Consider the following 10644-nt stretch of genomic DNA (forward strand, 5'->3'; position numbering starts at 1 on the left):
TCAAACCTCTTACCGCTATGGTATCTTCAGGTAGTGTCATGATGGAGGCCACAAGCTTTGTCCAAAAATTCTTTAGAATTCTACATCTTTCTTTTGGTTTCATCCTTCAATGCCACAAAATGGGAGGAAGAAGAAAGGTATCATAACTTCTTATTCCTTCTAAGAGATGACAGGAACAGTGAACAATAACCCATATTGGGATTCATGGCTAAAATTCTTCACCAACTCAAGACAACCCCAAAGGGCTACCAAGCGGCTATCTCATTAATCTGGGACTTAGTCATGCATGATATTTTTATCTCTGACACTGCTGAGTTCATTGCATCCTTCTTCCCAAAGGAAGGATGGGAAAAACACCAACAACCACTGGTTCTATCTATCTGTGCAACAATATCCTACTAGGAACCAAGAGTCAATGGAAGAGAGAAGGGGTCATGCCAAGGAGGAAGGCAAGGAACCAGAACAGTTTCCGTTGAATGTTTTCTTAGCCATTTGGAAGAAATGAAGAAGTAGACATGGAGTGAACCACGAGCATGCTTCAGTAGCACAAAATGACCAGATACCAGGGAAGCCTACAACCTCCATCTCAAGAGGGACAGGCTGTACCAGACCTGCTTTTATCTCATTGCATCAGTGAATTCATAGTTCTCATTTCTGAAAGCAAGGTAGGGTCTCCAAGTCCGTAAGTGCAATGTGCAAAAGCCAGTCTTGGTTGAACCTGTCCCTTGTGACATGAAACTTGTTGCTAGACATGTAGTTAAATGCTTCTTAACTATTCAATTTTTTAAGGTCTCTGATAGTCTGTCTTCTGTACCAAAATCCCAAACATAACTTTTGTTGTCTCGGTTCTGAGCCCTTCCTATAACTCAGGGGTGGACAACTTGGTCCTCGAGGGCCACACCCCAGTCAGGTTGTCAAGATTTCTACAATGAATATGTGTGAGATTGATTTACATGCACTGATTTCACTGTATGCACATAGATCTCATGTATATTCAATGGGAAAGTCCTGAAAACCCAACTGGATTTCGGCCCTCAAGGACTGAGGTTGTCTACCTCTGCTATAGCTGTCTCCTTAACCTAGCCAATCCTCATAAGCAGATCTGGGACTGATTTTGTCCTAGGGTTAACACCTGAAAGATATTTGCATACATGAAGTCAGTTTATGCAAATCAATCTCATGCATATTCATTGTGGATATCCTGAAATCCTGACTAGCAAGGAGGTACTTCAGGATCGACTTGGGAAACACTAGTTTAGAGCAGTGTTTCTCAACTCAGTCCTGGAGTACCCCTTTGCCAGTTAGGTTTTCAGGATATCCATAATGAATATACATAAACATGATTTGCATACACTGCCTCCATTATATTCAAATTTCTTTCATGCATATTCATTGTGGATATCCTGAAAACCTGATTGGCAAGGGGGTACTCCAGGACCGAGTTGAGAAACACTGGTTTAGAGGATGGATACTAAAATGGTCAGTGGTAGGGTTATCATATGGCTCTAGCAAAAACAGGACAGATTGGATTTACTTCCATTGAAAGCAATGGAAATAAAACCCAGACATTTCAATCCATTCTCCTTTTACTGGAGCCACAAGGTAACCCTAGTGGTCTTCATCATAAAGCATATGGGGACAGACTTGAAGACCTCACTACGTATAAAGAAAGGTGTGTGTGGGGGGGGGGGAGGGGGGTATGATAGAAATGTTTAAATACCTACATGGCATAAATGCGCAGGAAGTGAGTCTCAGTTGAAAGGAAGCTTTGGAATGATGGGACATAGGATAAAGGTGAAAGGATTCAGACTCAAAAGTAACCTGAGGAAATACTTCATTATGGAAAGGGTAATGGATATAAGGAACAGCCTCCTAGAGAAGGTGGTGGAGACAAAGACTGTTTTAAATCTCATGAAAGCTTGGGATAAACACAAAGGATCTCTAAAGGAGAGGAAAGTATAATAGATGATATGGGTTGACTTGATAGGCCATATGGTCTTTATCTACTTTCATTTTTTGTGTTTCTGTGTAACATTTATGGTCTCCAGTTCTAGCCTTTGAAATCAGGGCAGCAGATCCCATAATGCACCTGAAAACAAAGTCTAACCTAAAATCTCCCTCCTGGAACTGGGTAACATGACAGCTCTGAAATCCACAAGATTTTGCACAGGCTTAGATGAATGCAGAGGTATAGGGCATGCCAAGGCCTCTGCAAGTCAACACTGACACTAGATCTAGGCTGTGGTACCTCATACTGAAGGGTTACCATATGGCTTCAGAAAAAGGAGGACAGATTGAGACATCTGGGTTTTACTTCTACTATAAGCAATGGAAGTAAAACCTGGATGTCTCAATCCATCCTCCTTTTTCTGGAGCCATATGGTAACCCTAACTGAATCAGCTTAAGAATCATCCAAAAATATGAATGTGCAAAGCACAAGCTTCCCAGTTGACATGAGAAGCAGGGGTCTGTGCAAGATAGATCATGTTCAAACTCATTTCTGCATAATTTCATAAAGAGGATCATGGCCTAAAGCAGGGGTACTCAATGTTGGTCCTCAAGGTCTGAAATCCAGTCAGATTTTCAACATTTCCCCAATGAATATGCATGAGATCAATTTGCAAACAGATCTCATGCATATTCATTGGGGAAATCCTGTAAACCTGACTAGACTGGGGACCTTGACAATTGAGGGCTCCTTTTATCAAGCCGCGCTAGAGGGGTTAACGCATGCAATGTTTCATCACGCGCTAACCCCCGCGCTGGTCAAAAACTACCGCCTGTTCAAGAGGAGGCGGTGTAAGGATGGTTGCGCCCCCCCCCAATGTAAGGTTGGAGGGATTATGTTAGGCGCCTTACAAACGCCAGGTCCCGAGTTCAATACCCTCACAGAAGATTCACCAGGAGTAGAATCAAATGAGAAGCACAGCCAGAGGTGATGGCATAAAGAATATATTATAGAAATAGGCTTACAGAAAAGCAATCTTCATAAACATTACAATTAAGGAGAAAGCAAAGCAATTTCCCTGCCATACAGAGTCCAGAGAGAATCGTGAAGTTCCAGGGCGAGGCAGAGAGAGAAAAGGGGGATGGGGGTGATGGTCTAAGCTTCGGGTTCCCGAGATAGAGCAAGAGGGCAAGAAGAGCAAAAGGAGCAAGAGAGGGGGTGATGTTGCGAGGGGGCTTTTATAGCTTGGAATCATATTCTAAATATAGAATCTATTGAAGTTAAGCATCCTCATCCTTAGTAAACTGTCTGAAACAATAGTTAGCTTCACTGACCAGGAATGGAAGTGAGGTGTGCTAGACTGGAGAAGAATAGACTGGAGTCAAATGTAATTTCCAGTATGCCTCTGACAATAACTGTGCACATGGATCCATTGTATATCCTAAGCTGTCCATCCTAAGCATCAGACATTAACACCTCTTAGCTGCAAGTCCGTTTGTTACCTTTTAAGCATGATTTAATTAGGGCTGTTTGAAACAGTCTGCCTGGATGCTTTCTGTATGTGAATTCTGCAGGAGCACTGAGGGTCTATCTACTTCAACATCCCAGAGTCAGATTGATATAATTTCCCATAGGCCTTTGCTGACATTGGTTAGGGCAACCAAAAATGCTGATTGCTAGCAATAGCTATGCTGACAGGCGGTAGCGGCTAGCGCGGCCGGCGGCTTAACGCACACTATTACGCGCATTAAGCCGCTAACGTGGCTTGATAAAAGGAGCCCTGAATGTTAAATGATCTTAGTGTCCTTCCATGCCAAATGCTGTTTATTTATATTTAACTCTGACATGATCCCTCCCTTTTCCTCTTGTTTTTAACCTTAGTTGTTCTCTTTTCTTTAAAAATTGTATTTCTCCCTACCATCCCGTTGTTTCCGTGTAAGTACTGTCGTGTCATTAATAAATCTGTTAATTGTCCCCCCTTTTTAATTTTTTAACTGTTAAACGCTTAGAATGTATGATTGGCGTTTTATCAAAAATTTTAATAAACTTGGAAACTTGGACTTGAGCACCTCTGGCCTAGAGAATGTGGCTGCTACATTAGCCAGTTCTAGGTTAGAAATGTAAGGCCGGTCCTAGATTTCTGACAACCCCATTCTGATGCATTATGGGCCTGCAGCATTGGTTTCAATGGGTAGAATAAGTGACTACAAATACACTGCTTACAGATGTGAGTTCAAACCTAGGAATGACTAAAAAGTCTTCTTTCTGGAACTGGTAATTTAGCAGCTCTGCTGTTATCATTCACTTGTGCTTAGGATTGCCGTATTTTTCTCCGGAAACCCCAAATACATGACCCTGCCCCATCTTGCCTCCATCCCCACCCCATTCTGCCTCCAGTCCCGTCCCATTCCATCCCCAAGCCCTGCTCCCATAAAGCCTCCTCTCTTCTTCCGGATGAGCTCCAGCTGCGTCTGGAGGGCCTGGAGCATGCGCGGATGTGTGTGACGTCATCCACGCATGCTCAGAGCCCTCCAGATGCGGCCGGAGCGCGTCAGGACTTTTTAAAAATCCTGACAAATGCCGGGTTTTGAAAAATCCTTTAAGAGGAAATGGAAATACAGGGGGGTGCAGAGCTGCCAAGTTACCCATTCAAGGATGGAGACTTTTTAGCCGGTCCTGGATTTCTGCCAACCTCATCCAGGTGCATTATAGGACCTGCATCACTCATTTCAATGGATAGAATCATGGGCTACGATTACTACACTGTTTTGGGATGTAAGTTTAAAACCAGGACCAACCATAAAGTCTTCCTCCTGGAATGTAACTTGACAGTTCTGGGGGTGGAGAGAGAGGGGCAAGGAGAGGAATCAAGATCTCACCCTATCTGATTTGTTTCCTATTTGGTCTGAACTTATAGAATCCACCTCCCTTACGTGATGCATGCAAAGTTGAGGGACAAGCTCACTCCATCTGAAGAGATGAACATAATTTTATGGGGGGGCCAGGGTGAAATCTACTGCCACTTGCAACAAGAACTCATCAATAAATATTTTTAGCACAGTAAGAGATGATTTCTAAGACTGACACTCTCCTGTTGCCATTCCTTCTTAAGTGATAGGAGGTCTTGTACTGCTTTGTGATTCAATTCCCTAGCTAATTCTCTGTTTTTATGGTTCAGTTTGTACATGCAAAGCAGACTCTGCTCTCTAAATACAGAAGGAGCAAAACAAGGGCTGGATCAACACCCCAGGGGCAATTCTAAGCTATGATCTGGAGCATGGTGCCTTGGTCAAGAGTTTTTGGCACCCCCTATCCCACCAGCCAGCCACATGGCTTCCATTTCTAGGTTGCTGTTGGCCAGTTCAGAAGAGGATGCACACTTAAATTAAAAAAGGGGGGGTCATGGTTTGCCCTGCCATCCTTCATCTTTCAGTACCTCCTTCACTTGGCACCTGGGTAGACATCCATCATGGCCGCCTGTAGTGATGACCCTGTAGACAGGCTACCTTTTTCATAACCCAACTCAACGATACTTCTCTTTGACTAGCAGAGGTTGCCTATTTTCTGTGTGGTCGCATATCCAGGATGGTAGAGAACCCACGAGGAACCAAACAAAAACTGGATAACAAGTGATATTCATCGCATAAGGTCTGACTCTAGCTGCTGTGCTGGAAGCTGGGATATATCCTTGCAGTGTGGACAGGAAAAAAAAATCAGGTGGACTCATTGTACCACTTGTCTTTTTTATTCTCACATCAACTACTATATCGCTTGTTCCCTAAGCCCACAGATGTTTGTTGAGTTGCCCCAAACTCATGTCTCAAGTGCTGAAGGACAGTAAATCACAGGGCCTGGGTACAGCAGCATGACTTAGATTGGCCTTCTGGAGCTGGAGGTGAAGTAACAAGGAGAGATTGGGCTTCAGTGACCAGAAGCAGCAGAATCCCTGCTCGGTTCTAGTGAGCAAACGGTTCTCGTCTATGAGCAGGGCCAGCTCTCTCATAAACAAACTGTAGTGATTCTCAGTTAGTGTATCCTAGCTTTCTTCATTAATATCATTAAACAGTGTCATCAAATTCTTAATTTGTCTGTATTTTGGAATAGACACAGTGCTTCACCACTAGGAGCCCAGTCGGGTCTTTCTATTCCCTCCCTCCCCCAGGCAGCCTATTTCCCTCCATGTTTTTAAATTCTGGAATGAAAGGATCTCATTGGCCTATGTCACAAATCTCAAAGGAGACCCAGGCCATCTGTCCATGAGCTCGATGCTGGCCTTAAAATAATTTAGTGAAAAATCATATAAGGGGGGACTTGATAACTCCAGTAAAGGGATGCAGGGTCACTTTAAGGTTACTGGTTCAAACCCAGCTGAAATCTTCAGTGACTCAAAGCCATTTTGTGGCTCATATATATTGAAAAAAGTCCACCATCACTAGCAACATTACTGCTTGTCTCAACAGACAGACTACAGATTACAGAGCCGTGGCTATAGAGATCCCCTTGAAGGTGCTCCTTAAGGTTGTGAGGGGATCTCCAGCCCCTGCCCCCAGGCTTTCTTGTTGCCAACCCATGGCCCATACCATTTTGCTGTTAGTTCTGTGACTAGGTTGGGGAGGGGGGGTTGCCTATTTCAGCCTTTAACATAATTTCTACCTTTCCCTGGCTGGTTTTTTTTTTGTTGGGTTTTTTTTTTACTGCTTTTGAAATCTCCTGTTTCTATGATATCACAAACACCACACATACATCCTGAACCAGTACCACTCTGGTATCTGATGGTATTTGTAACTGTTGAACAACATGGCTGCTCCCAGTGCTGTCACAGGATGGCAGTTCGCGGAATGGAAATAACTTAAAAATTGCAGTTTGTGGAGGGCCGGTTGCTGCACAAACTTTTGGATAATTATATTAGAAAATGGATATAGTTGTTGGGCAAAGTCCAGGCTGGCACAGCCTTTTTGGGTTTGACCTAGTAAGGTGGAAATTGTGTTTCCACATGCTCTTATAACTTGCAATCTGATTGGTCTATGTCATTTTTTACTTTATCTAGGTTGCTATTGAAGTGGTGGATGGGTGTGATAACTTTTTATTTCTTTATTTACTGTGGATTTTATTCACTATTTCCACAATGGAAAGCAAAATACATCAGCAGCAAAAGTACAGTTCTACCCCCACCCCTCTTACTCTGAGGCCCTCTATGAAGGAGGGAGGTAGGCCTGATTGTACCGCCACCCCCAATTACTCTTTCCTGATGAGCCTGTTGAGAGAGGGGTAAGATAAGAAACAAACACACACATACACAAACTCAGAGTCTGTCTCTTTAATTCCTGGGCCTTACTGAAGTACCCACCACTCCCACCACCACAGTTCTCTTGTTCCATCTTTTCAGTGGTTGGGATAAGGGATAAAGGCTTCTTGGTTACAGATAATGCTATTTAAGCGATTAAGCTGGGCCAGCTCCCCCCACCCCTCCTGGATTCACTACCATTTCTCTTTGTTGGAACAGCTGGCCTCCGGTTTTCTATAGAAGCCAAACTTCCTGACCACTGCCGGCACTAATCCCTCTGAGGCACTCAGGCGAACACTTCCTTTCTCTTCTCTTTCTTTCTCTGTTTCTCTCTCTCCTTCTATTTCCCTCTCTGTATCCGTTGCATTATCTGTTGTGCTCTCGTTCTGTAATTTGCCATTTCTCTCTCTTTCTCTTTACATCTGTCTATACCTGTTGCTATAAATCACTTTAACCATCTTTGGCCCCATATTGGTTACTTGTTTTTCTGCCAAAAATTCCAGCCACTACTGGGGCATCATTCTGCCAATTTCTCTTTGTATTTGTCTGTGTATCTCTCTCACTTTCTCTTTCTTTCATTTAATTTTTTCCCACCTTTCTTAACCCCCCACCTTTTTTTTTTTTTTTTTAACATAAATCTATGAGCGCAAGAGCAGGGTTGGAGCATTTGGGGCCTCTTCTATCTAACTGTGCTAGCGTTTTGTTGCGCGGTGAGCTGTGCTGAATGGCCCGCGCTGCTCCTGACGCTCATAGAGTTCCTATGAGCGTCGAGAGCAGCGCGGGCCATTCAGCGTGGCTCTCTGTGCTAAAAACTGCTAGCGCAGTTTGATAGAAGAGACCCATAGTGTCTCGCGCCTTGGTAGAAATCTCTACCATGGCTTACTAAAAGAGGGCCTTAATTCCTATTCTTTCTTTTCTCTTTCCCATCCTAAAATGATGATATAATTATACAAAATTCTTTATTTAATACTACTTTTATGTCATATCCAAAATATAACAAAAAAAGGCCAAATCCAAGTATTTCAAATCCCATATTTTCAGTACCCTCAAATGGTAAATAGTCGACCATCATAAAAGAAAGTAAAGGGTCCTTTTACTAAGGCACACTAGCCATTTTATTCTATGGACGCGTTAGCGTTTAGCATGCATAAAAACGGCTAAGTCTTCAAATCTTTAAGATCTGGCTATCACACAAATATACCCCCTCCCCAATTCTACTAAGCTGTGATAGAGGTTTTACCTTGGCCCGGAGCGCTAAAAGCTCTGACACTGCTCTGACGCTCATAGGAATTCTATAAATGTCGGAGCAGCGTCAGAGCATCCGGGCCGCAGTAGAAACCTCTACCATAGCTTAGTAAAAAAAAAAGGGGGGGGGGAGGGATAATCATAGGTCCACTGAAAAGCAAATGCCAAACCCTACGCCGTGGTCAAGTTTTCTACTGCAGCCCGGAGCGCTAAATGTTCCAACGCTGTTCCGATGCTCATAGGAATTCCATGAGGGTCAGAGCATTTAGCGCCCCAGACCGCGGTAGAAACCTTCACCACGGCTTAGTAAAAGAGGGCCTCGCATACTAAGGGGACATTTTAAAACAATCCAGAAGCATATGATCTTCCACTTGAGAGGACTTATCAAAGATCTGGGTTTCCTATCACATTCTAAACCTGCTGTGTCATCTGATGATTACTATCCATCTCTCATTATTCTCCCTCCTCCCCCACACCTACCTTTCCTTTGAGACTGTCACTGGAATGGTTTCATTCTTCACTTATATATTCTGATATTGTCATCTTTTGCTCATACTGTCTTGACCTGAAGAAGAGAGATCTGGCCTTTGAGAACTAGTAAACAAAAAAAAAAAAAATCATCTATTTAGTCCAATAAAAAATCAAGTACTGTATTATCTAATTTTTCTGTTTTTATTGTTTTATTTCTTTCTATATCCTGGAGTTGGGTAATGGTAGGTCAGCAATAAATGCATGATTTAGCTTAGGGTTACCAGACGTCTGGGAAAACCCAAACATGTTCTCTTTTTAAAGGGCTGTCCAGGGCTCCCTGATGGATTTTCCAAAACCTGGCATTTGTCCGGATTTTGGAAAGCTCCGACGAGTGCCGGCTGCGTCTGGAAGGCCTCTGAGCATGCGCGAATGACGTCACATACATCCGCGCATGCTCCAGGCCCTCCAGACGTAGCTGGAGCTCGTCCAGAAGAGAGGAGGCTTTGTGGGGGCGGAGATGGAGGCAGGACTCGACGGGACTAGAGGCAGAACTGGGTCATGTGCCTGGGGTTTCCCAGAAGAAATTATGGTAACCCTAATTTAGCTTCTACCTTTATTTGCAAGTTAATGTTCAGATAGGTATCACTCTATCCTCCGAAGGTTGACAATCTAAATTTATACCTGCAGCAGTAGAGGGTTGGGAGACTTATCCAGGATTGCTGAGAGTAATGGGGATTCAATGGTTCTTAGCCCACTGCTCTAACCATTAGGCTACTCAAGTTTGGACCTTCTACCGTGTGAACTAGAATGCCAAAATTTGCAGGACAGCAGATTACTGCCACAGCACATTGTAGCTTCTGTGAGCTGACACCAGGCGTTGCAAAACAGGCGTGCGCTCAAGTCTCAGAAAGTTTACATCAGAATAAGTGGCGAGACTCAGCAGCACTTGAGTCTGTGCTTAAGGTCCCGCACCATCTCATAGAAGCTTTAAAGTACAGCAGCGTGCAACCCAGTGGAAATAGTATAGCAGGAATAGCAGGGAAGAGCTGTAGGGTTCCCATATGGCTCCAGAAAAAGGAAGACAGATTGAGACATCCGGGTTTTACTTCCATAGTTTTAATGAAACCCAGATATCTCTATCTGACCTCCCTACTTCCTTTGCTTTCAATGGAAGTAAAACCCGGATGTCTCAATCCGTCCTCCTTTTTTCTGGAGCCATATAGTAACCCTGAAGAGGGAGATGCTGGACATGGTGGCAAGGGTGGTAGGAGATAAGGAAAGAGCAATGATAGACCTGAGAAGGTGAGGGGATGAGATGTGGGACACGGGAGAGGAAAGGGGGAGTGAATATAGAGACCCGAGATGATGGACACATACAGTGTAGAGAAATGGATAAAAAATGCTGGTCATGGTAGGGGGAGATGTAGAAAAGGGAAGATGGAATGCTGGACATGAGAAGGAACTAAGGAAAGGAAGATGCTGGATTCTGGAGGTGGATAGAGCCTTGAGCTGCCCTGTGTGTGAGAAGGTTTGCCCCTATACTTGGGATCTAGCTAGGTACTTGGGTAGGGTTACCAGATTTTAGTTGACTAAAATCCGGACCCATAGCCACGCCCCCAGGTCCTTCCATTCCATCCAGCCCCACCCCGTTATGCCCATGTCACACCCTCAGCCCCGCCCCCTCAACCTGTTCTC

Source organism: Geotrypetes seraphini, chromosome 16 (genome assembly GCF_902459505.1).
Source record: "Geotrypetes seraphini chromosome 16, aGeoSer1.1, whole genome shotgun sequence".
Classification (NCBI taxonomy): domain Eukaryota; kingdom Metazoa; phylum Chordata; class Amphibia; order Gymnophiona; family Dermophiidae; genus Geotrypetes; species Geotrypetes seraphini.